Source organism: Oncorhynchus mykiss, unplaced genomic scaffold (genome assembly GCF_013265735.2).
Source record: "Oncorhynchus mykiss isolate Arlee unplaced genomic scaffold, USDA_OmykA_1.1 un_scaffold_625, whole genome shotgun sequence".
Classification (NCBI taxonomy): domain Eukaryota; kingdom Metazoa; phylum Chordata; class Actinopteri; order Salmoniformes; family Salmonidae; genus Oncorhynchus; species Oncorhynchus mykiss.
Window position 1 is genome coordinate 38,880 of NW_023494072.1, and position 26,873 is coordinate 65,752.

At 44.2% G+C, this 26,873-nt stretch overlaps 48 non-coding genes across 48 annotated transcripts; all 48 read right to left on the reverse strand.

Annotated features, from left to right (window-relative positions):
* Window positions 1-94: 94 nt before the first annotated feature.
* On the reverse strand, window positions 95-165 carry trnag-gcc. The gene has a single exon. It is a non-coding gene; the product is annotated as a tRNA-Gly (tRNA).
* Window positions 166-285: 120 nt separating this feature from the next.
* Window positions 286-357, reverse strand: trnad-guc. The gene has a single exon. It is a non-coding gene; the product is annotated as a tRNA-Asp (tRNA).
* Window positions 358-889: 532 nt separating this feature from the next.
* trnag-gcc lies at window positions 890-960 on the reverse strand. Its single transcript has one exon. It is a non-coding gene; the product is annotated as a tRNA-Gly (tRNA).
* A 120-nt stretch (window positions 961-1,080) lies between these two features.
* Window positions 1,081-1,152, reverse strand: trnad-guc. The gene has a single exon. It is a non-coding gene; the product is annotated as a tRNA-Asp (tRNA).
* Window positions 1,153-1,682: 530 nt separating this feature from the next.
* Window positions 1,683-1,753, reverse strand: trnag-gcc. Its single transcript has one exon. It is a non-coding gene; the product is annotated as a tRNA-Gly (tRNA).
* A 120-nt stretch (window positions 1,754-1,873) lies between these two features.
* Window positions 1,874-1,945, reverse strand: trnad-guc. The gene has a single exon. It is a non-coding gene; the product is annotated as a tRNA-Asp (tRNA).
* A 551-nt stretch (window positions 1,946-2,496) lies between these two features.
* trnag-gcc lies at window positions 2,497-2,567 on the reverse strand. The gene has a single exon. It is a non-coding gene; the product is annotated as a tRNA-Gly (tRNA).
* Window positions 2,568-2,687: 120 nt separating this feature from the next.
* trnad-guc lies at window positions 2,688-2,759 on the reverse strand. Its single transcript has one exon. It is a non-coding gene; the product is annotated as a tRNA-Asp (tRNA).
* A 724-nt stretch (window positions 2,760-3,483) lies between these two features.
* trnad-guc lies at window positions 3,484-3,555 on the reverse strand. Its single transcript has one exon. It is a non-coding gene; the product is annotated as a tRNA-Asp (tRNA).
* Window positions 3,556-4,087: 532 nt separating this feature from the next.
* On the reverse strand, window positions 4,088-4,158 carry trnag-gcc. The gene has a single exon. It is a non-coding gene; the product is annotated as a tRNA-Gly (tRNA).
* Window positions 4,159-4,278: 120 nt separating this feature from the next.
* On the reverse strand, window positions 4,279-4,350 carry trnad-guc. The gene has a single exon. It is a non-coding gene; the product is annotated as a tRNA-Asp (tRNA).
* A 532-nt stretch (window positions 4,351-4,882) lies between these two features.
* On the reverse strand, window positions 4,883-4,953 carry trnag-gcc. Its single transcript has one exon. It is a non-coding gene; the product is annotated as a tRNA-Gly (tRNA).
* A 120-nt stretch (window positions 4,954-5,073) lies between these two features.
* trnad-guc lies at window positions 5,074-5,145 on the reverse strand. The gene has a single exon. It is a non-coding gene; the product is annotated as a tRNA-Asp (tRNA).
* A 532-nt stretch (window positions 5,146-5,677) lies between these two features.
* On the reverse strand, window positions 5,678-5,748 carry trnag-gcc. Its single transcript has one exon. It is a non-coding gene; the product is annotated as a tRNA-Gly (tRNA).
* A 119-nt stretch (window positions 5,749-5,867) lies between these two features.
* trnad-guc lies at window positions 5,868-5,939 on the reverse strand. The gene has a single exon. It is a non-coding gene; the product is annotated as a tRNA-Asp (tRNA).
* A 532-nt stretch (window positions 5,940-6,471) lies between these two features.
* trnag-gcc lies at window positions 6,472-6,542 on the reverse strand. Its single transcript has one exon. It is a non-coding gene; the product is annotated as a tRNA-Gly (tRNA).
* A 120-nt stretch (window positions 6,543-6,662) lies between these two features.
* On the reverse strand, window positions 6,663-6,734 carry trnad-guc. Its single transcript has one exon. It is a non-coding gene; the product is annotated as a tRNA-Asp (tRNA).
* A 1,079-nt stretch (window positions 6,735-7,813) lies between these two features.
* Window positions 7,814-7,884, reverse strand: trnag-gcc. The gene has a single exon. It is a non-coding gene; the product is annotated as a tRNA-Gly (tRNA).
* Window positions 7,885-8,003: 119 nt separating this feature from the next.
* On the reverse strand, window positions 8,004-8,075 carry trnad-guc. The gene has a single exon. It is a non-coding gene; the product is annotated as a tRNA-Asp (tRNA).
* Window positions 8,076-8,607: 532 nt separating this feature from the next.
* Window positions 8,608-8,678, reverse strand: trnag-gcc. The gene has a single exon. It is a non-coding gene; the product is annotated as a tRNA-Gly (tRNA).
* A 120-nt stretch (window positions 8,679-8,798) lies between these two features.
* Window positions 8,799-8,870, reverse strand: trnad-guc. The gene has a single exon. It is a non-coding gene; the product is annotated as a tRNA-Asp (tRNA).
* Window positions 8,871-9,402: 532 nt separating this feature from the next.
* trnag-gcc lies at window positions 9,403-9,473 on the reverse strand. Its single transcript has one exon. It is a non-coding gene; the product is annotated as a tRNA-Gly (tRNA).
* A 120-nt stretch (window positions 9,474-9,593) lies between these two features.
* Window positions 9,594-9,665, reverse strand: trnad-guc. The gene has a single exon. It is a non-coding gene; the product is annotated as a tRNA-Asp (tRNA).
* Window positions 9,666-10,386: 721 nt separating this feature from the next.
* Window positions 10,387-10,458, reverse strand: trnad-guc. The gene has a single exon. It is a non-coding gene; the product is annotated as a tRNA-Asp (tRNA).
* A 532-nt stretch (window positions 10,459-10,990) lies between these two features.
* trnag-gcc lies at window positions 10,991-11,061 on the reverse strand. The gene has a single exon. It is a non-coding gene; the product is annotated as a tRNA-Gly (tRNA).
* A 120-nt stretch (window positions 11,062-11,181) lies between these two features.
* On the reverse strand, window positions 11,182-11,253 carry trnad-guc. The gene has a single exon. It is a non-coding gene; the product is annotated as a tRNA-Asp (tRNA).
* A 531-nt stretch (window positions 11,254-11,784) lies between these two features.
* Window positions 11,785-11,855, reverse strand: trnag-gcc. Its single transcript has one exon. It is a non-coding gene; the product is annotated as a tRNA-Gly (tRNA).
* A 119-nt stretch (window positions 11,856-11,974) lies between these two features.
* On the reverse strand, window positions 11,975-12,046 carry trnad-guc. Its single transcript has one exon. It is a non-coding gene; the product is annotated as a tRNA-Asp (tRNA).
* A 522-nt stretch (window positions 12,047-12,568) lies between these two features.
* trnag-gcc lies at window positions 12,569-12,639 on the reverse strand. Its single transcript has one exon. It is a non-coding gene; the product is annotated as a tRNA-Gly (tRNA).
* Window positions 12,640-13,361: 722 nt separating this feature from the next.
* Window positions 13,362-13,432, reverse strand: trnag-gcc. The gene has a single exon. It is a non-coding gene; the product is annotated as a tRNA-Gly (tRNA).
* Window positions 13,433-13,552: 120 nt separating this feature from the next.
* On the reverse strand, window positions 13,553-13,624 carry trnad-guc. The gene has a single exon. It is a non-coding gene; the product is annotated as a tRNA-Asp (tRNA).
* A 532-nt stretch (window positions 13,625-14,156) lies between these two features.
* On the reverse strand, window positions 14,157-14,227 carry trnag-gcc. Its single transcript has one exon. It is a non-coding gene; the product is annotated as a tRNA-Gly (tRNA).
* Window positions 14,228-14,347: 120 nt separating this feature from the next.
* On the reverse strand, window positions 14,348-14,419 carry trnad-guc. The gene has a single exon. It is a non-coding gene; the product is annotated as a tRNA-Asp (tRNA).
* Window positions 14,420-14,951: 532 nt separating this feature from the next.
* On the reverse strand, window positions 14,952-15,022 carry trnag-gcc. The gene has a single exon. It is a non-coding gene; the product is annotated as a tRNA-Gly (tRNA).
* Window positions 15,023-15,141: 119 nt separating this feature from the next.
* trnad-guc lies at window positions 15,142-15,213 on the reverse strand. The gene has a single exon. It is a non-coding gene; the product is annotated as a tRNA-Asp (tRNA).
* Window positions 15,214-15,745: 532 nt separating this feature from the next.
* trnag-gcc lies at window positions 15,746-15,816 on the reverse strand. Its single transcript has one exon. It is a non-coding gene; the product is annotated as a tRNA-Gly (tRNA).
* Window positions 15,817-15,935: 119 nt separating this feature from the next.
* Window positions 15,936-16,007, reverse strand: trnad-guc. Its single transcript has one exon. It is a non-coding gene; the product is annotated as a tRNA-Asp (tRNA).
* A 529-nt stretch (window positions 16,008-16,536) lies between these two features.
* On the reverse strand, window positions 16,537-16,607 carry trnag-gcc. The gene has a single exon. It is a non-coding gene; the product is annotated as a tRNA-Gly (tRNA).
* A 1,709-nt stretch (window positions 16,608-18,316) lies between these two features.
* Window positions 18,317-18,388, reverse strand: trnad-guc. The gene has a single exon. It is a non-coding gene; the product is annotated as a tRNA-Asp (tRNA).
* A 1,322-nt stretch (window positions 18,389-19,710) lies between these two features.
* Window positions 19,711-19,781, reverse strand: trnag-gcc. Its single transcript has one exon. It is a non-coding gene; the product is annotated as a tRNA-Gly (tRNA).
* Window positions 19,782-19,900: 119 nt separating this feature from the next.
* On the reverse strand, window positions 19,901-19,972 carry trnad-guc. Its single transcript has one exon. It is a non-coding gene; the product is annotated as a tRNA-Asp (tRNA).
* A 718-nt stretch (window positions 19,973-20,690) lies between these two features.
* On the reverse strand, window positions 20,691-20,762 carry trnad-guc. The gene has a single exon. It is a non-coding gene; the product is annotated as a tRNA-Asp (tRNA).
* A 1,562-nt stretch (window positions 20,763-22,324) lies between these two features.
* trnad-guc lies at window positions 22,325-22,396 on the reverse strand. The gene has a single exon. It is a non-coding gene; the product is annotated as a tRNA-Asp (tRNA).
* Window positions 22,397-22,927: 531 nt separating this feature from the next.
* trnag-gcc lies at window positions 22,928-22,998 on the reverse strand. The gene has a single exon. It is a non-coding gene; the product is annotated as a tRNA-Gly (tRNA).
* A 775-nt stretch (window positions 22,999-23,773) lies between these two features.
* Window positions 23,774-23,844, reverse strand: trnag-gcc. Its single transcript has one exon. It is a non-coding gene; the product is annotated as a tRNA-Gly (tRNA).
* Window positions 23,845-24,567: 723 nt separating this feature from the next.
* Window positions 24,568-24,638, reverse strand: trnag-gcc. Its single transcript has one exon. It is a non-coding gene; the product is annotated as a tRNA-Gly (tRNA).
* A 909-nt stretch (window positions 24,639-25,547) lies between these two features.
* On the reverse strand, window positions 25,548-25,619 carry trnad-guc. The gene has a single exon. It is a non-coding gene; the product is annotated as a tRNA-Asp (tRNA).
* A 722-nt stretch (window positions 25,620-26,341) lies between these two features.
* On the reverse strand, window positions 26,342-26,413 carry trnad-guc. The gene has a single exon. It is a non-coding gene; the product is annotated as a tRNA-Asp (tRNA).
* Window positions 26,414-26,873: the final 460 nt, after the last annotated feature.

A 26,873-nucleotide genomic window follows, 5' to 3' on the forward strand; every position in this document is an offset into this window, starting at 1 on the left:
CCAAGACCAGAGATTTCTGTTTGCCTGGCAATCTAACACAGATTTCCTCCTCAGGGGTTTGCATACTTGTCGAAATGACATGTTCAAAACTTCCTGCATTGGCCGGGAATCGAACCCGGGCCTCCCGCGTGGCAGGCGAGAATTCTACCACTGAACAACCAATGCCTTGGAAGGCTGAGTTAACCTCAAAGGCAGGAAATTGTATCATAAAGCTTTTTTTCCAAGAATATGTTCCACTTTGTGGGCTCAGCAACATTGTTCACCCTAAAAAAAGAGCAGTACTTTCTCCCCGTCGGGGAATTGAACCCCGGTCTCCCGCGTGACAGGCGGGGATACTCACCACTATACTAACGAGGAGCAGGTGGGTTGGAACTTTGAAAAAACGTGGAGCATTGGTACTAACCCTAAATTTGGAATGTTGGGCTTAAACCCTTCTAACAAAAATATCTGTAGAGACTGAATGGTTGGAGCTAGGAACTACTATGACCCAGCTATGGAAAGCTGAGACTCTCACAAACACGTACATGTAATCGATTTTGCTCTATACCGCTCACAAGCCACACAATACTAGTTTGCAGGTGAGGCGTTTGTGGGTAATCCCAGGACATTGTCACAAATGCCAAACTCAAGACAGTTGTCACTGACAAGTTGGTTACTCTTTCCCATTTAACAACTAAAGCCTTGCAAAAAGTTAATCACCTCACACACTGGAAATCTGCAATGGATTCACCAAAGTCTACTGAGAATGAGTAAATGTTCAAAGTCTTATTTTTCAAGAGTCAGTTGAGAATTCGACCAAGACCAGAGATTTCTGTTTGCCTGGCAATCTAACACAGATTTCCTCCTCAGGGGTTTGCATACTTGTCGAAATGACATGTTCAAAACTTCCTGCATTGGCCGGGAATCGAACCCGGGCCTCCCGCGTGGCAGGCGAGAATTCTACCACTGAACAACCAATGCCTTGGAAGGCTGAGTTAACCTCAAAGGCAGGAAATTGTATCATAAAGCTTTTTTTCCAAGAATATGTTCCACTTTGTGGGCTCAGCAACATTGTTCACCCTAAAAAAAGAGCAGTACTTTCTCCCCGTCGGGGAATTGAACCCCGGTCTCCCGCGTGACAGGCGGGGATACTCACCACTATACTAACGAGGAGCAGGTGGGTTGGAACTTTGAAAAAACGTGGAGCATTGGTACTAACCCTAAATTTGGAATGTTGGGCTTAAACCCTTCTAACAAAAATATCTGTAGAGACTGAATGGTTGGAGCTAGGAACTACTATGACCCGCTATGGAAAGCTGAGACTCTCACAAACACGTACATGTAATCGATTTTGCTCTATACCGCTCACAAGCCACACAATACTAGTTTGCAGGTGAGGCGTTTGTGGGTAATCCCAGGACATTGTCACAAATGCCAAACTCAAGACAGTTGTCACTGACAAGTTGGTTACTCTTTCCCATTTAACAACTAAAGCCTTGCAAAAAGTTAATCACCTCACACACTGGAAATCTGCAATGGATTCACCAAAGTCTACTGAGAATGAGTAAATGTTCAAAGTCTTATTTTTCAAGAGTCAGTTGAGAATTCGACCAAGACCAGAGATTTCTGTTTGCCTGGCAATCTAACACAGATTTCCTCCTCAGGGTTTGCATACTTGTCGAAATGACATGTTCAAAACTTCCTGCATTGGCCGGGAATCGAACCCGGGCCTCCCGCGTGGCAGGCGAGAATTCTACCACTGAACAACCAATGCCTTGGAAGGCTGAGTTAACCTCAAAGGCAGGAAATTGTATCATAAAGCTTTTTTTCCAAGAATATGTTCCACTTTGTGGGCTCAGCAACATTGTTCACCCTAAAAAAAGAGCAGTACTTTCTCCCCGTCGGGGAATTGAACCCCGGTCTCCCGCGTGACAGGCGGGGATACTCACCACTATACTAACGAGGAGCAGGTGGGTTGGAACTTTGAAAAAACGTGGAGCATTGGTACTAACCCTAAATTTGGAATGTTGGGCTTAAACAAAAATATCTGTAGAGACTGAATCTAACAAAAATATCTGTAGAGACTGAATGGTTGGAGCTAGGAACTACTATGACCCAGCTATGGAAAGCTGAGACTCTCACAAACACGTACATGTAATCGATTTTGCTCTATACCGCTCACAAGCCACACAATACTAGTTTGCAGGTGAGGCGTTTGTGGGTAATCCCAGGACATTGTCACAAATGCCAAACTCAAGACAGTTGTCACTGACAAGTTGGTTACTCTTTCCCATTTAACAACTAAAGCCTTGCAAAAAGTTAATCACCTCACACACTGGAAATCTGCAATGGATTCACCAAAGTCTACTGAGAATGAGTAAATGTTCAAAGTCTTATTTTTCAAGAGTCAGTTGAGAATTCGACCAAGACCAGAGATTTCTGTTTGCCTGGCAATCTAACACAGATTTCCTCCTCAGGGGTTTGCATACTTGTCGAAATGACATGTTCAAAACTTCCTGCATTGGCCGGGAATCGAACCCGGGCCTCCCGCGTGGCAGGCGAGAATTCTACCACTGAACAACCAATGCCTTGGAAGGCTGAGTTAACCTCAAAGGCAGGAAATTGTATCATAAAGCTTTTTTTCCAAGAATATGTTCCACTTTGTGGGCTCAGCAACATTGTTCACCCTAAAAAAAGAGCAGTACTTTCTCCCCGTCGGGGAATTGAACCCCGGTCTCCCGCGTGACAGGCGGGGATACTCACCACTATACTAACGAGGAGCAGGTGGGTTGGAACTTTGAAAAAACGTGGAGCATTGGTACTAACCCTAAATTTGGAATGTTGGGCTTAAACCCTTCTAACAAAAATATCTGTAGAGACTGAATGGTTGGAGCTAGGAACTACTATGACCCCGCTATGGAAAGCTGAGACTCTCACAAACACGTACATGTAATCGATTTTGCTCTATACCGCTCACAAGCCACACAATACTAGTTTGCAGGTGAGGCGTTTGTGGGTAATCCCAGGACATTGTCACAAATGCCAAACTCAAGACAGTTGTCACTGACAAGTTGGTTACTCTTTCCCATTTAACAACTAAAGCCTTGCAAAAAGTTAATCACCTCACACACTGGAAATCTGCAATGGATTCACCAAAGTCTACTGAGAATGAGTAAATGTTCAAAGTCTTATTTTTCAAGAGTCAGTTGAGAATTCGACCAAGACCAGAGATTTCTGTTTGCCTGGCAATCTAACACAGATTTCCTCCTCAGGGGTTTGCATACTTGTCGAAATGACATGTTCAAAACTTCCTGCATTGGCCGGGAATCGAACCCGGGCTCCCCCGCGTGGCAGGCGAGAATTCTACCACTGAACAACCAATGCCTTGGAAGGCTGAGTTAACCTCAAAGGCAGGAAATTGTATCATAAAGCTTTTTTTCCAAGAATATGTTCCACTTTGTGGGCTCAGCAACATTGTTCACCCTAAAAAAAGAGCAGTACTTTCTCCCCGTCGGGGAATTGAACCCCGGTCTCCCGCGTGACAGGCGGGGATACTCACCACTATACTAACGAGGAGCAGGTGGGTTGGAACTTTGAAAAAACGTGGAGCATTGGTACTAACCCTAAATTTGGAATGTTGGGCTTAAACCCTTCTAACAAAAATATCTGTAGAGACTGAATGGTTGGAGCTAGGAACTACTATGACCCAGCTATGGAAAGCTGAGACTCTCACAAACACGTACATGTAATCGATTTTGCTCTATACCGCTCACAAGCCACACAATACTAGTTTGCAGGTGAGGCGTTTGTGGGTAATCCCAGGACATTGTCACAAATGCCAAACTCAAGACAGTTGTCACTGACAAGTTGGTTACTCTTTCCCATTTAACAACTAAAGCCTTGCAAAAAGTTAATCACCTCACACACTGGAAATCTGCAATGGATTCACCAAAGTCTACTGAGAATGAGTAAATGTTCAAAGTCTTATTTTTCAAGAGTCAGTTGAGAATTCGACCAAGACCAGAGATTTCTGTTTGCCTGGCAATCTAACACAGATTTCCTCCTCAGGGGTTTGCATACTTGTCGAAATGACATGTTCAAAACTTCCTGCATTGGCCGGGAATCGAACCCGGGCCTCCCGCGTGGCAGGCGAGAATTCTACCACTGAACAACCAATGCCTTGGAAGGCTGAGTTAACCTCAAAGGCAGGAAATTGTATCATAAAGCTTTTTTTCCAAGAATATGTTCCACTTTGTGGGCTCAGCAACATTGTTCACCCTAAAAAAAGAGCAGTACTTTCTCCCCGTCGGGGAATTGAACCCCGGTCTCCCGCGTGACAGGCGGGGATACTCACCACTATACTAACGAGGAGCAGGTGGGTTGGAACTTTGAAAAAACGTGGAGCATTGGTACTAACCCTAAATTTGGAATGTTGGGCTTAAACCCTTCTAACAAAAATATCTGTAGAGACTGAATGGTTGGAGCTAGGAACTACTATGACCCAGCTATGGAAAGCTGAGACTCTCACAAACACGTACATGTAATCGATTTTGCTCTATACCGCTCACAAGCCACACAATACTAGTTTGCAGGTGAGGCGTTTGTGGGTAATCCCAGGACATTGTCACAAATGCCAAACTCAAGACAGTTGTCACTGACAAGTTGGTTACTCTTTCCCATTTAACAACTAAAGCCTTGCAAAAAGTTAATCACCTCACACACTGGAAATCTGCAATGGATTCACCAAAGTCTACTGAGAATGAGTAAATGTTCAAAGTCTTATTTTTCAAGAGTCAGTTGAGAATTCGACCAAGACCAGAGATTTCTGTTTGCCTGGCAATCTAACACAGATTTCCTCCTCAGGGGTTTGCATACTTGTCGAAATGACATGTTCAAAACTTCCTGCATTGGCCGGGAATCGAACCCGGGCCTCCCGCGTGGCAGGCGAGAATTCTACCACTGAACAACCAATGCCTTGGAAGGCTGAGTTAACCTCAAAGGCAGGAAATTGTATCATAAAGCTTTTTTTCCAAGAATATGTTCCACTTTGTGGGCTCAGCAACATTGTTCACCCTAAAAAAAGAGCAGTACTTTCTCCCCGTCGGGGAATTGAACCCCGGTCTCCCGCGTGACAGGCGGGGATACTCACCACTATACTAACGAGGAGCAGGTGGGTTGGAACTTTGAAAAAACGTGGAGCATTGGTACTAACCCTAAATTTGGAATGTTGGGCTTAAACCCTTCTAACAAAAATATCTGTAGAGACTGAATGGTTGGAGCTAGGAACTACTATGACCCCGCTATGGAAAGCTGAGACTCTCACAAACACGTACATGTAATCGATTTTGCTCTATACCGCTCACAAGCCACACAATACTAGTTTGCAGGTGAGGCGTTTGTGGGTAATCCCAGGACATTGTCACAAATGCCAAACTCAAGACAGTTGTCACTGACAAGTTGGTTACTCTTTCCCATTTAACAACTAAAGCCTTGCAAAAAGTTAATCACCTCACACACTGGAAATCTGCAATGGATTCACCAAAGTCTACTGAGAATGAGTAAATGTTCAAAGTCTTATTTTTCAAGAGTCAGTTGAGAATTCGACCAAGACCAGAGATTTCTGTTTGCCTGGCAATCTAACACAGATTTCCTCCTCAGGGGTTTGCATACTTGTCGAAATGACATGTTCAAAACTTCCTGCATTGGCCGGGAATCGAACCCGGGCCTCCCGCGTGGCAGGCGAGAATTCTACCACTGAACAACCAATGCCTTGGAAGGCTGAGTTAACCTCAAAGGCAGGAAATTGTATCATAAAGCTTTTTTTCCAAGAATATGTTCCACTTTGTGGGCTCAGCAACATTGTTCACCCTAAAAAAGAGCAGTACTTTCTCCCCGTCGGGGAATTGAACCCCGGTCTCCCGCGTGACAGGCGGGGATACTCACCACTATACTAACGAGGAGCAGGTGGGTTGGAACTTTGAAAAAACGTGGAGCATTGGTACTAACCCTAAATTTGGAATGTTGGGCTTAAACCCTTCTAACAAAAATATCTGTAGAGACTGAATGGTTGGAGCTAGGAACTACTATGACCCCGCTATGGAAAGCTGAGACTCTCACAAACACGTACATGTAATCGATTTTGCTCTATACCGCTCACAAGCCACACAATACTAGTTTGCAGGTGAGGCGTTTGTGGGTAATCCCAGGACATTGTCACAAATGCCAAACTCAAGACAGTTGTCACTGACAAGTTGGTTACTCTTTCCCATTTAACAACTAAAGCCTTGCAAAAAGTTAATCACCTCACACACTGGAAATCTGCAATGGATTCACCAAAGTCTACTGAGAATGAGTAAATGTTCAAAGTCTTATTTTTCAAGAGTCAGTTGAGAATTCGACCAAGACCAGAGATTTCTGTTTGCCTGGCAATCTAACACAGATTTCCTCCTCAGGGGTTTGCATACTTGTCGAAATGACATGTTCAAAACTTCCTGCATTGGCCGGGAATCGAACCCGGGCCTCCCGCTTGGCAGGCGAGAATTCTACCACTGAACAACCAATGCCTTGGAAGGCTGAGTTAACCTCAAAGGCAGGAAATTGTATCATAAAGCTTTTTTTTCCAGAATATGTTCCACTTTGTGGGCTCAGCAACATTGTTCACCCTAAAAAAAGAGCAGTACTTTCTCCCCGTCGGGGAATTGAACCCCGGTCTCCCGCGTGACAGGCGGGGATACTCACCACTATACTAACGAGGAGCAGGTGGGTTGGAACTTTGAAAAAACGTGGAGCATTGGTACTAACCCTAAATTTGGAATGTTGGGCTTAAACCCTTCTAACAAAAATATCTGTAGAGACTGAATGGTTGGAGCTAGGAACTACTATGACCCAGCTATGGAAAGCTGAGACTCTCACAAACACGTACATGTAATCGATTTTGCTCTATACCGCTCACAAGCCACACAATACTAGTTTGCAGGTGAGGCGTTTGTGGGTAATCCCAGGACATTGTCACAAATGCCAAACTCAAGACAGTTGTCACTGACAAGTTGGTTACTCTTTCCCATTTAACAACTAAAGCCTTGCAAAAAGTTAATCACCTCACACACTGGAAATCTGCAATGGATTCACCAAAGTCTACTGAGAATGAGTAAATGTTCAAAGTCTTATTTTTCAAGAGTCAGTTGAGAATTCGACCAAGACCAGAGATTTCTGTTTGCCTGGCAATCTAACACAGATTTCCTCCTCAGGGGTTTGCATACTTGTCGAAATGACATGTTCAAAACTTCCTGCATTGGCCGGGAATCGAACCCGGGCCTCCCGCGTGGCAGGCGAGAATCCTACCACTGAACAACCAAGCCTTGGAAGGCTGAGTTAACTCTAAAGGCAGGACAACTGAATGGTTGGAATGGTTGGAGCTAGGAACTACTATGACCCAGCTATGGAAAGCTGAGACTCTCACAAACACGTACATGTAATCGATTTTGCTCTATACCGCTCACAAGCCACACAATACTAGTTTGCAGGTGAGGCGTTTGTGGGTAATCCCAGGACATTGTCACAAATGCCAAACTCAAGACAGTTGTCACTGACAAGTTGGTTACTCTTTCCCATTTAACAACTAAAGCCTTGCAAAAAGTTAATCACCTCACACACTGGAAATCTGCAATGGATTCACCAAAGTCTACTGAGAATGAGTAAATGTTCAAAGTCTTATTTTTCAAGAGTCAGTTGAGAATTCGACCAAGACCAGAGATTTCTGTTTGCCTGGCAATCTAACACAGATTTCCTCCTCAGGGGTTTGCATACTTGTCGAAATGACATGTTCAAAACTTCCTGCATTGGCCGGGAATCGAACCCGGGCCTCCCGCGTGGCAGGCGAGAATTCTACCACTGAACAACCAATGCCTTGGAAGGCTGAGTTAACCTCAAAGGCAGGAAATTGTATCATAAAGCTTTTTTTCCAAGAATATGTTCCACTTTGTGGGCTCAGCAACATTGTTCACCCTAAAAAAGAGCAGTACTTTCTCCCCGTCGGGGAATTGAACCCCGGTCTCCCGCGTGACAGGCGGGGATACTCACCACTATACTAACGAGGAGCAGGTGGGTTGGAACTTTGAAAAAACGTGGAGCATTGGTACTAACCCTAAATTTGGAATGTTGGGCTTAAACCCTTCTAACAAAAATATCTGTAGAGACTGAATGGTTGGAGCTAGGAACTACTATGACCCAGCTATGGAAAGCTGAGACTCTCACAAACACGTACATGTAATCGATTTTGCTCTATACCGCTCACAAGCCACACAATACTAGTTTGCAGGTGAGGCGTTTGTGGGTAATCCCAGGACATTGTCACAAATGCCAAACTCAAGACAGTTGTCACTGACAAGTTGGTTACTCTTTCCCATTTAACAACTAAAGCCTTGCAAAAAGTTAATCACCTCACACACTGGAAATCTGCAATGGATTCACCAAAGTCTACTGAGAATGAGTAAATGTTCAAAGTCTTATTTTTCAAGAGTCAGTTGAGAATTCGACCAAGACCAGAGATTTCTGTTTGCCTGGCAATCTAACACAGATTTCCTCCTCAGGGGTTTGCATACTTGTCGAAATGACATGTTCAAAACTTCCTGCATTGGCCGGGAATCGAACCCGGGCCTCCCGCGTGGCAGGCGAGAATTCTACCACTGAACAACCAATGCCTTGGAAGGCTGAGTTAACCTCAAAGGCAGGAAATTGTATCATAAAGCTTTTTTTCCAAGAATATGTTCCACTTTGTGGGCTCAGCAACATTGTTCACCCTAAAAAAAGAGCAGTACTTTCTCCCCGTCGGGGAATTGAACCCCGGTCTCCCGCGTGACAGGCGGGGATACTCACCACTATACTAACGAGGAGCAGGTGGGTTGGAACTTTGAAAAAACGTGGAGCATTGGTACTAACCCTAAATTTGGAATGTTGGGCTTAAACCCTTCTAACAAAAATATCTGTAGAGACTGAATGGTTGGAGCTAGGAACTACTATGACCCAGCTATGGAAAGCTGAGACTCTCACAAACACGTACATGTAATCGATTTTGCTCTATACCGCTCACAAGCCACACAATACTAGTTTGCAGGTGAGGCGTTTGTGGGTAATCCCAGGACATTGTCACAAATGCCAAACTCAAGACAGTTGTCACTGACAAGTTGGTTACTCTTTCCCATTTAACAACTAAAGCCTTGCAAAAAGTTAATCACCTCACACACTGGAAATCTGCAATGGATTCACCAAAGTCTACTGAGAATGAGTAAATGTTCAAAGTCTTATTTTTCAAGAGTCAGTTGAGAATTCGACCAAGACCAGAGATTTCTGTTTGCCTGGCAATCTAACACAGATTTCCTCCTCAGGGGTTTGCATACTTGTCGAAATGACATGTTCAAAACTTCCTGCATTGGCCGGGAATCGAACCCGGGCCTCCCGCGTGGCAGGCGAGAATTCTACCACTGAACAACCAATGCCTTGGAAGGCTGAGTTAACCTCAAAGGCAGGAAATTGTATCATAAAGCTTTTTTTCCAAGAATATGTTCCACTTTGTGGGCTCAGCAACATTGTTCACCCTAAAAAAAGAGCAGTACTTTCTCCCCGTCGGGGAATTGAACCCCGGTCTCCCGCGTGACAGGCGGGGATACTCACCACTATACTAACGAGGAGCAGGTGGGTTGGAACTTTGAAAAAACGTGGAGCATTGGTACTAACCCTAAATTTGGAATGTTGGGCTTAAACCCTTCTAACAAAAATATCTGTAGAGACTGAATGGTTGGAGCTAGGAACTACTATGACCCCGCTATGGAAAGCTGAGACTCTCACAAACACGTACATGTAATCGATTTTGCTCTATACCGCTCACAAGCCACACAATACTAGTTTGCAGGTGAGGCGTTTGTGGGTAATCCCAGGACATTGTCACAAATGCCAAACTCAAGACAGTTGTCACTGACAAGTTGGTTACTCTTTCCCATTTAACAACTAAAGCCTTGCAAAAAGTTAATCACCTCACACACTGGAAATCTGCAATGGATTCACCAAAGTCTACTGAGAATGAGTAAATGTTCAAAGTCTTATTTTTCAAGAGTCAGTTGAGAATTCGACCAAGACCAGAGATTTCTGTTTGCCTGGCAATCTAACACAGATTTCCTCCTCAGGGGTTTGCATACTTGTCGAAATGACATGTTCAAAACTTCCTGCATTGGCCGGGAATCGAACCCGGGCCCCGCGTGGCAGGCGAGAATTCTACCACTGAACAACCAATGCCTTGGAAGGCTGAGTTAACCTCAAAGGCAGGAAATTGTATCATAAAGCTTTTTTTCCAAGAATATGTTCCACTTTGTGGGCTCAGCAACATTGTTCACCCTAAAAAAAGAGCAGTACTTTCTCCCCGTCGGGGAATTGAACCCCGGTCTCCCGCGTGACAGGCGGGGATACTCACCACTATACTAACGAGGAGCAGGTGGGTTGGAACTTTGAAAAAACGTGGAGCATTGGTACTAACCCTAAATTTGGAATGTTGGGCTTAAACCCTTCTAACAAAAATATCTGTAGAGACTGAATGGTTGGAGCTAGGAACTACTATGACCCAGCTATGGAAAGCTGAGACTCTCACAAACACGTACATGTAATCGATTTTGCTCTATACCGCTCACAAGCCACACAATACTAGTTTGCAGGTGAGGCGTTTGTGGGTAATCCCAGGACATTGTCACAAATGCCAAACTCAAGACAGTTGTCACTGACAAGTTGGTTACTCTTTCCCATTTAACAACTAAAGCCTTGCAAAAAGTTAATCACCTCACACACTGGAAATCTGCAATGGATTCACCAAAGTCTACTGAGAATGAGTAAATGTTCAAAGTCTTATTTTTCAAGAGTCAGTTGAGAATTCGACCAAGACCAGAGATTTCTGTTTGCCTGGCAATCTAACACAGATTTCCTCCTCAGGGGTTTGCATACTTGTCGAAATGACATGTTCAAAACTTCCTGCATTGGCCGGGAATCGAACCCGGGCCTCCCGCGTGGCAGGCGAGAATTCTACCACTGAACAACCAATGCCTTGGAAGGCTGAGTTAACCTCAAAGGCAGGAAATTGTATCATAAAGCTTTTTTTCCAAGAATATGTTCCACTTTGTGGGCTCAGCAACATTGTTCACCCTAAAAAAAGAGCAGTACTTTCTCCCCGTCGGGGAATTGAACCCCGGTCTCCCGCGTGACAGGCGGGGATACTCACCACTATACTAACGAGGAGCAGGTGGGTTGGAACTTTGAAAAAACGTGGAGCATTGGTACTAACCCTAAATTTGGAATGTTGGGCTTAAACCCTTCTAACAAAAATATCTGTAGAGACTGAATGGTTGGAGCTAGGAACTACTATGACCCAGCTATGGAAAGCTGAGACTCTCACAAACACGTACATGTAATCGATTTTGCTCTATACCGCTCACAAGCCACACAATACTAGTTTGCAGGTGAGGCGTTTGTGGGTAATCCCAGGACATTGTCACAAATGCCAAACTCAAGACAGTTGTCACTGACAAGTTGGTTACTCTTTCCCATTTAACAACTAAAGCCTTGCAAAAAGTTAATCACCTCACACACTGGAAATCTGCAATGGATTCACCAAAGTCTACTGAGAATGAGTAAATGTTCAAAGTCTTATTTTCAAGAGTCAGTTGAGAATTCGACCAAGACCAGAGATTTCTGTTTGCCTGGCAATCTAACACAGATTTCCTCCTCAGGGGTTTGCATACTTGTCGAAATGACATGTTCAAAACTTCCTGCATTGGCCGGGAATCGAACCCGGGCCTCCCGCGTGGCAGGCGAGAATTCTACCACTGAACAACCAATGCCTTGGAAGGCTGAGTTAACCTCAAAGGCAGGAAATTGTATCATAAAGCTTTTTTTCCAAGAATATGTTCCACTTTGTGGGCTCACAACATTGTTCACCCTAAAAAAAGAGCAGTACTTTCTCCCCGTCGGGGAATTGAACCCCGGTCTCCCGCGTGACAGGCGGGGATACTCACCACTATACTAACGAGGAGCAGGTGGGTTGGAACTTTGAAAAAACGTGGAGCATTGGTACTAACCCTAAATTTGGAATGTTGGGCTTAAACCCTTCTAACAAAAATATCTGTAGAGACTGAATGGTTGGAGCTAGGAACTACTATGACCCAGCTATGGAAAGCTGAGACTCTCACAAACACGTACATGTAATCGATTTTGCTCTATACCGCTCACAAGCCACACAATACTAGTTTGCAGGTGAGGCGTTTGTGGGTAATTGTCACAAATGCCAAACTCAAGACAGTTGTCACTGACAAGTTGGTTACTCTTTCCCATTTAACAACTAAAGCCTTGCAAAAAGTTAATCACCTCACACACTGGAAATCTGCAATGGATTCACCAAAGTCTACTGAGAATGAGTAAATGTTCAAAGTCTTATTTTTCAAGAGTCAGTTGAGAATTCGACCAAGACCAGAGATTTCTGTTTGCCTGGCAATCTAACACAGATTTCCTCCTCAGGGGTTTGCATACTTGTCGAAATGACATGTTCAAAACTTCCTGCATTGGCCGGGAATCGAACCCGGGCCTCCCGCGTGGCAGGCGAGAATTCTACCACTGAACAACCAATGCCTTGGAAGGCTGAGTTAACCTCAAAGGCAGGAAATTGTATCATAAAGCTTTTTTTCCAAGAATATGTTCCACTTTGTGGGCTCAGCAACATTGTTCACCCTAAAAAAAGAGCAGTACTTTCTCCCCGTCGGGGAATTGAACCCCGGTCTCCCGCGTGACAGGCGGGATACTCACCACTATACTAACGAGGAGCAGGTGGGTTGGAACTTTGAAAAAACGTGGAGCATTGGTACTAACCCTAAATTTGGAATGTTGGGCTTAAACCCTTCTAACAAAAATATCTGTAGAGACTGAATGGTTGGAGCTAGGAACTACTATGACCCAGCTATGGAAAGCTGAGACTCTCACAACACGTACATGTAATCGATTTTGCTCTATACCGCTCACAAGCCACACAATACTAGTTTGCAGGTGAGGCGTTTGTGGGTAATCCCAGGACATTGTCACAAATGCCAAACTCAAGACAGTTGTCACTGACAAGTTGGTTACTCTTTCCCATTTAACAACTAAAGCCTTGCAAAAAGTTAATCACCTCACACACTGGAAATCTGCAATGGATTCACCAAAGTCTACTGAGAATGAGTAAATGTTCAAAGTCTTATTTTTCAAGAGTCAGTTGAGAATTCGACCAAGACCAGAGATTTCTGTTTGCCTGGCAATCTAACACAGATTTCCTCCTCAGGGGTTTGCATACTTGTCGAAATGACATGTTCAAAACTTCCTGCATTGGCCGGGAATCGAACCCGGGCCTCCCGCGTGGCAGGCGAGAATTCTACCACTGAACAACCAATGCCTTGGAAGGCTGAGTTAACCTCAAAGGCAGGAAATTGTATCATAAAGCTTTTTTTCAAGAATATGTTCCACTTTGTGGGCTCAAGCAACATTGTTCACCCTAAAAAAAGAGCAGTACTTTCTCCCCGTCGGGGAATTGAACCCCGGTCTCCCGCGTGACAGGCGGGGATACTCACCACTATACTAACGAGGAGCAGGTGGGTTGGAACTTTGAAAAAACGTGGAGCATTGGTACTAACCCTAAATTTGGAATGTTGGGCTTAAACCCTTCTAACAAAAATATCTGTAGAGACTGAATGGTTGGAGCTAGGAACTACTATGACCCAGCTATGGAAAGCTGAGACTCTCACAAACACGTACATGTAATCGATTTTGCTCTATACCGCTCACAAGCCACACAATACTAGTTTGCAGGTGAGGCGTTTGTGGGTAATCCCAGGACATTGTCACAAATGCCAAACTCAAGACAGTTGTCACTGACAAGTTGGTTACTCTTTCCCATTTAACAACTAAAGCCTTGCAAAAAGTTAATCACCTCACACACTGGAAATCTGCAATGGATTCACCAAAGTCTACTGAGAATGAGTAAATGTTCAAAGTCTTATTTTTCAAGAGTCAGTTGAGAATTCGACCAAGACCAGAGATTTCTGTTTGCCTGGCAATCTAACACAGATTTCCTCCTCAGGGGTTTGCATACTTGTCGAAATGACATGTTCAAAACTTCCTGCATTGGCCGGGAATCGAACCCGGGCCTCCCGCGTGGCAGGCGAGAATTCTACCACTGAACAACCAATGCCTTGGAAGGCTGAGTTAACCTCAAAGGCAGGAAATTGTATCATAAAGCTTTTTTTCCAAGAATATGTTCCACTTTGTGGGCTCAGCAACATTGTTCACCCTAAAAAAAGAGCAGTACTTTCTCCCCGTCGGGGAATTGAACCCCGGTCTCCCGCGTGACAGGCGGGGATACTCACCACTATACTAACGAGGAGCAGGTGGGTTGGAACTTTGAAAAAACGTGGAGCATTGGTACTAACCCTAAATTTGGAATGTTGGGCTTAAACCCTTCTAACAAAAATATCTGTAGAGACTGAATGGTTGGAGCTAGGAACTACTATGACCCAGCTATGGAAAGCTGAGACTCTCACAAACACGTACATGTAATCGATTTTGCTCTATACCGCTCACAAGCCACACAATACTAGTTTGCAGGTGAGGCGTTTGTGGGTAATCCCAGGACATTGTCACAAATGCCAAACTCAAGACAGTTGTCACTGACAAGTTGGTTACTCTTTCCCATTTAACAACTAAAGCCTTGCAAAAAGTTAATCACCTCACACACTGGAAATCTGCAATGGATTCACCAAAGTCTACTGAGAATGAGTAAATGTTCAAAGTCTTATTTTTCAAGAGTCAGTTGAGAATTCGACCAAGACCAGAGATTTCTGTTTGCCTGGCAATCTAACACAGATTTCCTCCTCAGGGGTTTGCATACTTGTCGAAATGACATGTTCAAAACTTCCTGCATTGGCCGGGAATCGAACCCGGGCCTCCCGCGTGGCAGGCGAGAATTCTACCACTGAACAACCAATGCTTGGAAGGCTGAGTTAACCTCAAAGGCAGGAAATTGTATCATAAAGCTTTTTTTCCAAGAATATGTTCCACTTTGTGGGCTCAGCAACATTGTTCACCCTAAAAAAAGAGCAGTACTTTCTCCCCGTCGGGGAATTGAACCCCGGTCTCCCGCGTGACAGGCGGGGATACTCACCACTATACTAACGAGGAGCAGGTGGGTTGGAACTTTGAAAAAACGTGGAGCATTGGTACTAACCCTAAATTTGGAATGTTGGGCTTAAACCCTTCTAACAAAAATATCTGTAGAGACTGAATGGTTGGAGCTAGGAACTACTATGACCCCGCTATGGAAAGCTGAGACTCTCACAAACACGTACATGTAATCGATTTTGCTCTATACCGCTCACAAGCCACACAATACTAGTTTGCAGGTGAGGCGTTTGTGGGTAATCCCAGGACATTGTCACAAATGCCAAACTCAAGACAGTTGTCACTGACAAGTTGGTTACTCTTTCCCATTTAACAACTAAAGCCTTGCAAAAAGTTAATCACCTCACACACTGGAAATCTGCAATGGATTCACCAAAGTCTACTGAGAATGAGTAAATGTTCAAAGTCTTATTTTTCAAGAGTCAGTTGAGAATTCGACCAAGACCAGAGATTTCTGTTTGCCTGGCAATCTAACACAGATTTCCTCCTCAGGGGTTTGCATACTTGTCGAAATGACATGTTCAAAACTTCCTGCATTGGCCGGGAATCGAACCCGGGCCTCCCGCGTGGCAGGCGAGAATTCTACCACTGAACAACCAATGCCTTGGAAGGCTGAGTTAACCTCAAAGGCAGGAAATTGTATCATAAAGCTTTTTTCCAAGAATATGTTCCACTTTGTGGGCTCAGCAACATTGTTCACCCTAAAAAAAGAGCAGTACTTTCTCCCCGTCGGGGAATTGAACCCCGGTCTCCCGCGTGACAGGCGGGGATACTCACCACTATACTAACGAGGAGCAGGTGGGTTGGAACTTTGAAAAAACGTGGAGCATTGGTACTAACCTAAATTTGGAATGTTGGGCTTAAACCCTTCTAACAAAAATATCTGTAGAGACTGAATGGTTGGAGCTAGGAACTACTATGACCCGCTATGGAAAGCTGAGACTCTCACAAACACGTACATGTAATCGATTTTGCTCTATACCGCTCACAAGCCACACAATACTAGTTTGCAGGTGAGGCGTTTGTGGGTAATCCCAGGACATTGTCACAAATGCCAAACTCAAGACAGTTGTCACTGACAAGTTGGTTACTCTTTCCCATTTAACAACTAAAGCCTTGCAAAAAGTTAATCACCTCACACACTGGAAATCTGCAATGGATTCACCAAAGTCTACTGAGAATGAGTAAATGTTCAAAGTCTTATTTTCAAGAGTCAGTTGAGAATTCGACCAAGACCAGAGATTTCTGTTTGCCTGGCAATCTAACACAGATTTCCTCCTCAGGGGTTTGCATACTTGTCGAAATGACATGTTCAAAACTTCCTGCATTGGCCGGGAATCGAACCCGGGCCTCCCGCGTGGCAGGCGAGAATTCTACCACTGAACAACCAATGCCTTGGAAGGCTGAGTTAACCTCAAAGGCAGGAAATTGTATCATAAAGCTTTTTTTCCAAGAATATGTTCCACTTTGTGGGCTCCAACATTGTTCACCCTAAAAAAAAGAGCAGTACTTTCTCCCGTCGGGGAATTGAACCCGGTCTCCCGCGTGACAGGCGGGGATACTCACCACTATACTAACGAGGAGCAGGTGGGTTGGAACTTTGAAAAAACGTGGAGCATTGGGTAACCCTAAATTGTGAGAATGTTGGGCGGTAAACCCTGGCTAAACCCTTCTAACAAAATATCTGTAGAGACTGAATGGTTGGAGCTAGGAACTACTATGACCCCGCTATGGAAAGCTGAGACTCACAAACACGTACATGTAATCGATTTTGCTCTATACCGCTCACAAGCCACACAATACTAGTTTGCAGGTGAGGCGTTTGTGGGTAATCCCAGGACATTGTCACAAATGCCAAACTCAAGACAGTTGTCACTGACAAGTTGGTTACTCTTTCCCATTTAACAACTAAAGCCTTGCAAAAAGTTAATCACCTCACACACTGGAAATCTGCAATGGATTCACCAAAGTCTACTGAGAATGAGTAAATGTTCAAAGTCTTATTTTTCAAGAGTCAGTTGAGAATTCGACCAAGACCAGAGATTTCTGTTTGCCTGGCAATCTAACACAGATTTCCTCCTCAGGGGTTTGCATACTTGTCGAAATGACATGTTCAAAACTTCCTGCATTGGCGGGAATCGAACCCGGGCCTCCCGCGTGGCAGGCGAGAATTCTACCACTGAACAACCAATGCCTTGGAAGGCTGAGTTAACCTCAAAGGCAGGAAATTGTATCATAAAGCTTTTTTCCAAGAATATGTTCCACTTTGTGGGCTCAGCAACATTGTTCACCCTAAAAAAAGAGCAGTACTTTCTCCCCGTCGGGAATTGAACCCCGGTCTCCCGCGTGACAGGCGGGGATACTCACCACTATACTAACGAGGAGCAGGTGGGTTGGAACTTTGAAAAAACGTGGAGCATTGGTACTAACCCTAAATTTGGAATGTTGGGCTTAAACCCTTCTAACAAAAATATCTGTAGAGACTGAATGGTTGGAGCTAGGAACTACTATGACCCGCTATGGAAAGCTGAGACTCTCACAAACACGTACATGTAATCGATTTTGCTCTATACCGCTCACAAGCCACACAATACTAGTTTGCAGGTGAGGCGTTTGTGGGTAATCCCAGGACATTGTCACAAATGCCAAACTCAAGACAGTTGTCACTGACAAGTTGGTTACTCTTTCCCATTTAACAACTAAAGCCTTGCAAAAAGTTAATCACCTCACACACTGGAAATCTGCAATGGATTCACCAAAGTCTACTGAGAATGAGTAAATGTTCAAAGTCTTATTTTTCAAGAGTCAGTTGAGAATTCGACCAAGACCAGAGATTTCTGTTTGCCTGGCAATCTAACACAGATTTCCTCCTCAGGGGTTGCATACTTGTCGAAATGACATGTTCAAAACTTCCTGCATTGGCCGGAATCGAACCCGGGCCTCCCGCGTGGCAGGCGAGAATTCTACCACTGAACAACCAATGCCTTGGAAGGCTGAGTTAACCTCAAAGGCAGGAAATTGTATCATAAAGCTTTTTTCCAAGAATATGTTCCACTTTGTGGGCTCAGCAACATTGTTCACCCTAAAAAAAGAGCAGTACTTTCTCCCCGTCGGGGAATTGAACCCCGGTCTCCCGCGTGACAGGCGGGGATACTCACCACTATACTAACGAGGAGCAGGTGGGTTGGAACTTTGAAAAAACGTGGAGCATTGGTACTAACCCTAAATTTGGAATGTTGGGCTTAAACCCTTCTAACAAAAATATCTGTAGAGACTGAATGGTTGGAGCTAGGAACTACTATGACCCCGCTATGGAAAGCTGAGACTCTCACAAACACGTACATGTAATCGATTTTGCTCTATACCGCTCACAAGCCACACAATACTAGTTTGCAGGTGAGGCGTTTGTGGGTAATCCCAGGACATTGTCACAAATGCCAAACTCAAGACAGTTGTCACTGACAAGTTGGTTACTCTTTCCCATTTAACAACTAAAGCCTTGCAAAAAGTTAATCACCTCACACACTGGAAATCTGCAATGGATTCACCAAAGTCTACTGAGAATGAGTAAATGTTCAAAGTCTTATTTTTCAAGAGTCAGTTGAGAATTCGACAAGACCAGAGATTTCTGTTTGCCTGGCAATCTAACACAGATTTCCTCCTCAGGGGTTTGCATACTTGTCGAAATGACATGTTCAAAACTTCCTGCATTGGCCGGGAATCGAACCCGGGCTCCCGCGTGGCAGGCGAGAATTCTACCACTGAACAACCAATGCCTTGGAAGGCTGAGTTAACCTCAAAGGCAGGAAATTGTATCATAAAGCTTTTTTCCAAGAATATGTTCCACTTTGTGGGCTCAGCAACATTGTTCACCCTAAAAAAAGAGCAGTACTTTCTCCCCGTCGGGGAATTGAAACCCGGTCTCCCGCGTGACAGGCGGGGATACTCACCACTATACTAACGAGGAGCAGGTGGGTTGGAACTTTGAAAAACGTGGAGCATTGGTACTAACCCTAAATTTGGAATGTGGGCTTAAACCCTTCTAACAAAAATATCTGTAGAGACTGAATGGTTGGAGCTAGGAACTACTATGACCCAGCTATGGAAAGCTGAGACTCTCACAAACACGTACATGTAATCGATTTTGCTCTATACCGCTCACAAGCCACACAATACTAGTTTGCAGGTGAGGCGTTTGTGGGTAATCCCAGGACATTGTCACAAATGCCAAACTCAAGACAGTTGTCACTGACAAGTTGGTTACTCTTTCCCATTTAACAACTAAAGCCTTGCAAAAAGTTAATCACCTCACACACTGGAAATCTGCAATGGATTCACCAAAGTCTACTGAGAATGAGTAAATGTTCAAAGTCTTATTTTTCAAGAGTCAGTTGAGAATTCGACCAAGACCAGAGATTTCTGTTTGCCTGGCAATCTAACACAGATTTCCTCCTCAGGGGTTTGCATACTTGTCGAAATGACATGTTCAAAACTTCCTGCATTGGCCGGGAATCGAACCCGGGCCTCCCGCGTGGCAGGCGAGAATTCTACCACTGAACAACCAATGCCTTGGAAGGCTGAGTTAACCTCAAAGGCAGGAAATTGTATCATAAAGCTTTTTTTCCAAGAATATGTTCCACTTTGTGGGCTCAGCAACATGTTCACCCTAAAAAAAGAGCAGTACTTTCTCCCCGTCGGGGAATTGAACCCCGGTCTCCCGCGTGACAGGCGGGGATACTCACCACTATACTAACGAGGAGCAGGTGGGTTGGAACTTTGAAAAAACGTGGAGCATTGGTACTAACCCTAAATTTGGAATGTTGGGCTTAAACCTTCTAACAAAAATATCTGTAGAGACTGAATGGTTGGAGCTAGGAACTACTATGACCCGCTATGGAAAGCTGAGACTCTCACAAACACGTACATGTAATCGATTTTGCTCTATACCGCTCACAAGCCACACAATACTAGTTTGCAGGTGAGGCGTTTGTGGGTAATCCCAGGACATTGTCACAAATGCCAAACTCAAGACAGTTGTCACTGACAAGTTGGTTACTCTTTCCATTTAACAACTAAAGCCTTGCAAAAAGTTAATCACCTCACACACTGGAAATCTGCAATGGATTCACCAAAGTCTACTGAGAATGAGTAAATGTTCAAAGTCTTATTTTTCAAGAGTCAGTTGAGAATTCGACCAAGACCAGAGATTTCTGTTTGCCTGGCAATCTAACACAGATTTCCTCCTCAGGGGTTTGCATACTTGTCGAAATGACATGTTCAAAACTTCCTGCATTGGCGGGAATCGAACCCGGGCCTCCCGCGTGGCAGGCGAGAATTCTACCACTGAACAACAATGCCTTGGAAGGCTGAGTTAACCTCAAAGGCAGGAAATTGTATCATAAAGCTTTTTTTCCAAGAATATGTTCCACTTTGTGGGCTCAACAACATTGTTCACCCTAAAAAAAGAGCAGTACTTTCTCCCCGTCGGGGAATTGAACCCCGGTCTCCCGCGTGACAGGCGGGGATACTCACCACTATACTAACGAGGAGCAGGTGGGTTGGAACTTTGAAAAAACGTGGAGCATTGGTACTAACCCTAAATTTGGAATGTTGGGCTTAAACCCTTCTAACAAAAAATCTGTAGAGACTGAATGGTTGGAGCTAGGAACTACTATGACCCAGCTATGGAAAGCTGAGACTCTCACAAACACGTACATGTAATCGATTTTGCTCTATACCGCTCACAAGCCACACAATACTAGTTTGCAGGTGAGGCGTTTGTGGGTAATCCCAGGACATTGTCACAAATGCCAAACTCAAGACAGTTGTCACTGACAAGTTGGTTACTCTTTCCCATTTAACAACTAAAGCCTTGCAAAAAGTTAATCACCTCACACACTGGAAATCTGCAATGGATTCACCAAAGTCTACTGAGAATGAGTAAATGTTCAAAGTCTTATTTTTCAAGAGTCAGTTGAGAATTCGACCAAGACCAGAGATTTCTGTTTGCCTGGCAATCTAACACAGATTTCCTCCTCAGGGGTTTGCATACTTGTCGAAATGACATGTTCAAAACTTCCTGCATTGGCCGGGAATCGAACCCGGGCCTCCCGCGTGGCAGGCGAGAATTCTACCACTGAAAACCAATGCCTTGGAAGGCTGAGTTAACCTCAAAGGCAGGAAATTGTATCATAAAGCTTTTTTTCCAAGAATATGTTCCACTTTGTGGCTCAGCAACATTGTTCACCCTAAAAAAAGAGCAGTACTTTCTCCCCGTCGGGGAATTGAACCCGGTCTCCCGCGTGACAGGCGGGGATATCACACTATACTAACGAGGAGCAGGTGGGTTGGAACTTTGAAAAAACGTGGAGCATTGGTACTAACCTGAATGTTGGCTTAACCCTCTAACAAAACGTAGAGCTGAATGTTACTAACCCTAAATTTGGAATGTTGGGCTTAAACCCTTCTAACAAAAATATCTGTAGAGACTGAATGGTTGGAGCTAGGAACTACTATGACCCCGCTATGGAAAGCTGAGACTCTCACAAACACGTACATGTAATCGATTTTGCTCTATACCGCTCACAAGCCACACAATACTAGTTTGCAGGTGAGGCGTTTGTGGGTAATCCCAGGACATTGTCACAAATGCCAAACTCAAGACAGTTGTCACTGACAAGTTGGTTACTCTTTCCCATTTAACAACTAAAGCCTTGCAAAAAGTTAATCACCTCACACACTGGAAATCTGCAATGGATTCACCAAAGTCTACTGAGAATGAGTAAATGTTCAAAGTCTTATTTTTCAAGAGTCAGTTGAGAATTCGACCAAGACCAGAGATTTCTGTTTGCCTGGCAATCTAACACAGATTTCCTCCTCAGGGGTTTGCATACTTGTCGAAATGACATGTTCAAAACTTCCTGCATTGGCCGGGAATCGAACCGGGCCTCCCGCGTGGCAGGCGAGAATTCTACCACTGAACAACCAATGCCTTGGAAGGCTGAGTTAACCTCAAAGGCAGGAAATTGTATCATAAAGCTTTTTTTCCAAGAATATGTTCCACTTTGTGGGCTCAACAACATTGTTCACCCTAAAAAAAGAGCAGTACTTTCTCCCCGTCGGGGAATTGAACCCCGGTCTCCCGCGTGACAGGCGGGGATACTCACCACTATACTAACGAGGAGCAGGTGGGTTGGAACTTTGAAAAAACGTGGAGCATTGGTACTAACCCTAAATTTGGAATGTTGGGCTTAAACCCTTCTAACAAAAATATCTGTAGAGACTGAATGGTTGGAGCTAGGAACTACTATGACCCAGCTATGGAAAGCTGAGACTCTCACAAACACGTACATGTAATCGATTTTGCTCTATACCGCTCACAAGCCACACAATACTAGTTTGCAGGTGAGGCGTTTGTGGGTAATCCCAGGACATTGTCACAAATGCCAAACTCAAGACAGTTGTCACTGACAAGTGGTTACTCTTTCCCATTTAACAACTAAAGCCTTGCAAAAAGTTAATCACCTCACACACTGGAAATCTGCAATGGATTCACCAAAGTCTACTGAGAATGAGTAAATGTTCAAAGTCTTATTTTTCAAGAGTCAGTTGAGAATTCGACCAAGACCAGAGATTTCTGTTTGCCTGGCAATCTAACACAGATTTCCTCCTCAGGGGTTTGCATACTTGTCGAAATGACATGTTCAAAACTTCCTGCATTGGCCGGGAATCGAACCCGGGCCTCCCGCGTGGCAGGCGAGAATTCTACCACTGAACAACCAATGCCTTGGAAGGCTGAGTTAACCTCAAAGGCAGGAAATTGTATCATAAAGCTTTTTTCCAAGAATATGTTCCACTTTGTGGGCTCAACAACATTGTTCACCCTAAAAAAGAGCAGTACTTTCTCCCCGTCGGGGAATTGAACCCGGTCTCCCGCGTGACAGCGGGGATACTCACCACTATACTAACGAGGAGCAGGTGGGTGGAACTTTGAAAAAACGTGGAGATTGGAACCCTAAATTTGGAATTGGCTTAAACCCTTCTAACAAAAAATCGTGAGACTGAATTGGTACTAACCCTAAATTTGGAATGTTGGGCTTAAACCCTTCTAACAAAAATATCTGTAGAGACTGAATGGTTGGAGCTAGGAATACTATGACCAGCTATGGAAAGCTGAGACTCTCACAAACACGTACATGTAATCGATTTTGCTCTATACCGCTCACAAGCCACACAATACTAGTTTGCAGGTGAGGCGTTTGTGGGTAATCCCAGGACATTGTCACAAATGCCAAACTCAAGACAGTTGTCACTGACAAGTTGGTTACTCTTTCCCATTTAACAACTAAAGCCTTGCAAAAAGTTAATCACCTCACACACTGGAAATCTGCAATGGATTCACCAAAGTCTACTGAGAATGAGTAAATGTTCAAAGTCTTATTTTTCAAGAGTCAGTTGAGAATTCGACCAAGACCAGAGATTTCTGTTTGCCTGGCAATCTAACACAGATTTCCTCCTCAGGGGTTTGCATACTTGTCGAAATGACATGTTCAAAACTTCCTGCATTGGCCGGGAATCGAACCCGGGCCTCCCGCGTGGCAGGCGAGAATTCTACCACTGAACAACCAATGCCTTGGAAGGCTGAGTTAACCTCAAAGGCAGGAAATTGTATCATAAAGCTTTTTTTCCAAGAATATGTTCCACTTTGTGGGCTCAACAACATTGTTCACCCTAAAAAAAGAGCAGTACTTTCTCCCCGTCGGGGAATTGAACCCGGTCTCCCGCGTGACAGGCGGGGATACTCACCACTATACTAACGAGGAGCAGGTGGGTTGGAACTTTGAAAAAACGTGGAGCATTGGTACTAACCCTAAATTTGGAATGTTGGGCTTAAACCCTTCTAACAAAAATATCTGTAGAGACTGAATGGTTGGAGCTAGGAACTACTATGACCCAGCTATGGAAAGCTGAGACTCTCACAAACACGTACATGTAATCGATTTTGCTCTATACCGCTCACAAGCCACACAATACTAGTTTGCAGGTGAGGCGTTTGTGGGTAATCCCAGGACATTGTCACAAATGCCAAACTCAAGACAGTTGTCACTGACAAGTTGGTTACTCTTTCCCATTTAACAACTAAAGCCTTGCAAAAAGTTAATCACCTCACACACTGGAAATCTGCAATGGATTCACCAAAGTCTACTGAGAATGAGTAAATGTTCAAAGTCTTATTTTTCAAGAGTCAGTTGAGAATTCGACCAAGACCAGAGATTTCTGTTTGCCTGGCAATCTAACACAGATTTCCTCCTCAGGGGTTTGCATACTTGTCGAAATGACATGTTCAAAACTTCCTGCATTGGCCGGGAATCGAACCCGGGCCTCCCGCGTGGCAGGCGAGAATTCTACCACTGAACAACCAATGCCTTGGAAGGCTGAGTTAACCTCAAAGGCAGGAAATTGTATCATAAAGCTTTTTTTCCAAGAATATGTTCCACTTTGTGGGCTCAACAACATTGTTCACCCTAAAAAAAGAGCAGTACTTTCTCCCGTCGGGAATTGAACCCGGTCTCCCGCGTGACAGGCGGGGATACTCACCACTATACTAACGAGGAGCAGGTGGGTTGGAACTTTGAAAAAACGTGGAGCATTGGTACTAACCCTAAATTTGGAATGTTGGGCTTAAACCCTTCTAACAAAAATATCTGTAGAGACTGAATGGTTGGAGCTAGGAACTACTATGACCCCGCTATGGAAAGCTGAGACTCTCACAAACACGTACATGTAATCGATTTTGCTCTATACCGCTCACAAGCCACACAATACTAGTTTGCAGGTGAGGCGTTTGTGGGTAATCCCAGGACATTGTCACAAATGCCAAACTCAAGACAGTTGTCACTGACAAGTTGGTTACTCTTTCCCATTTAACAACTAAAGCCTTGCAAAAAGTTAATCACCTCACACACTGGAAATCTGCAATGGATTCACCAAAGTCTACTGAGAATGAGTAAATGTTCAAAGTCTTATTTTTCAAGAGTCAGTTGAGAATTCGACCAAGACCAGAGATTTCTGTTTGCCTGGCAATCTAACACAGATTTCCTCCTCAGGGGTTGCATACTTGTCGAAATGACATGTTCAAAACTTCCTGCATTGGCGGGAATCGAACCGGGCCTCCCGCGTGGCAGGCGAGAATTCTACCACTGAACAACCAATGCCTTGGAAGGCTGAGTTAACCTCAAAGGCAGGAAATTGTATCATAAAGCTTTTTTTCCAAGAATATGTTCCACTTTGTGGGCTCAACAACATTGTTCACCCTAAAAAAAGAGCAGTACTTTCTCCCCGTCGGGGAATTGAACCCCGGTCTCCCGCGTGACAGGCGGGGATACTCACCACTATACTAACGAGGAGCAGGTGGGTTGGAACTTTGAAAAAACGTGGAGCATTGGTACTAACCCTAAATTTGGAATGTTGGGCTTAAACCCTTCTAACAAAAATATCTGTAGAGACTGAATGGTTGGAGCTAGGAACTACTATGACCCAGCTATGGAAAGCTGAGACTCTCACAAACACGTACATGTAATCGATTTTGCTCTATACCGCTCACAAGCCACACAATACTAGTTTGCAGGTGAGGCGTTTGTGGGTAATCCCAGGACATTGTCACAAATGCCAAACTCAAGACAGTTGTCACTGACAAGTTGGTTACTCTTTCCCATTTAACAACTAAAGCCTTGCAAAAAGTTAATCACCTCACACACTGGAAATCTGCAATGGATTCACCAAAGTCTACTGAGAATGAGTAAATGTTCAAAGTCTTATTTTTCAAGAGTCAGTTGAGAATTCGACCAAGACCAGAGATTTCTGTTTGCCTGGCAATCTAACACAGATTTCCTCCTCAGGGGTTTGCATACTTGTCGAAATGACATGTTCAAAACTTCCTGCATTGGCCGGGAATCGAACCGGGCCTCCCGCGTGGCAGGCGAGAATTCTACCACTGAACAACCAATGCCTTGGAAGGCTGAGTTAACCTCAAAGGCAGGAAATTGTATCATAAAGCTTTTTTTCCAAGAATATGTTCCACTTTGTGGGCTCAACAACATTGTTCACCCTAAAAAAAGAGCAGTACTTTCTCCCCGTCGGGGAATTGAACCCCGGTCTCCCGCGTGACAGGCGGGGATACTCACCACTATACTAACGAGGAGCAGGTGGGTTGGAACTTTGAAAAAACGTGGAGCATTGGTACTAACCCTAAATTTGGAATGTTGGGCTTAAACCCTTCTAACAAAAATATCTGTAGAGACTGAATGGTTGGAGCTAGGAACTACTATGACCCGCTATGGAAAGCTGAGACTCTCACAAACACGTACATGTAATCGATTTGCTCTATACCGCTCACAAGCCACACAATACTAGTTTGCAGGTGAGGCGTTTGTGGGTAATCCCAGGACATTGTCACAAATGCCAAACTCAAGACAGTTGTCACTGACAAGTTGGTTACTCTTTCCCATTTAACAACTAAAGCCTTGCAAAAAGTTAATCACCTCACACACTGGAAATCTGCAATGGATTCACCAAAGTCTACTGAGAATGAGTAAATGTTCAAAGTCTTATTTTTCAAGAGTCAGTTGAGAATTCGACCAAGACCAGAGATTTCTGTTGCC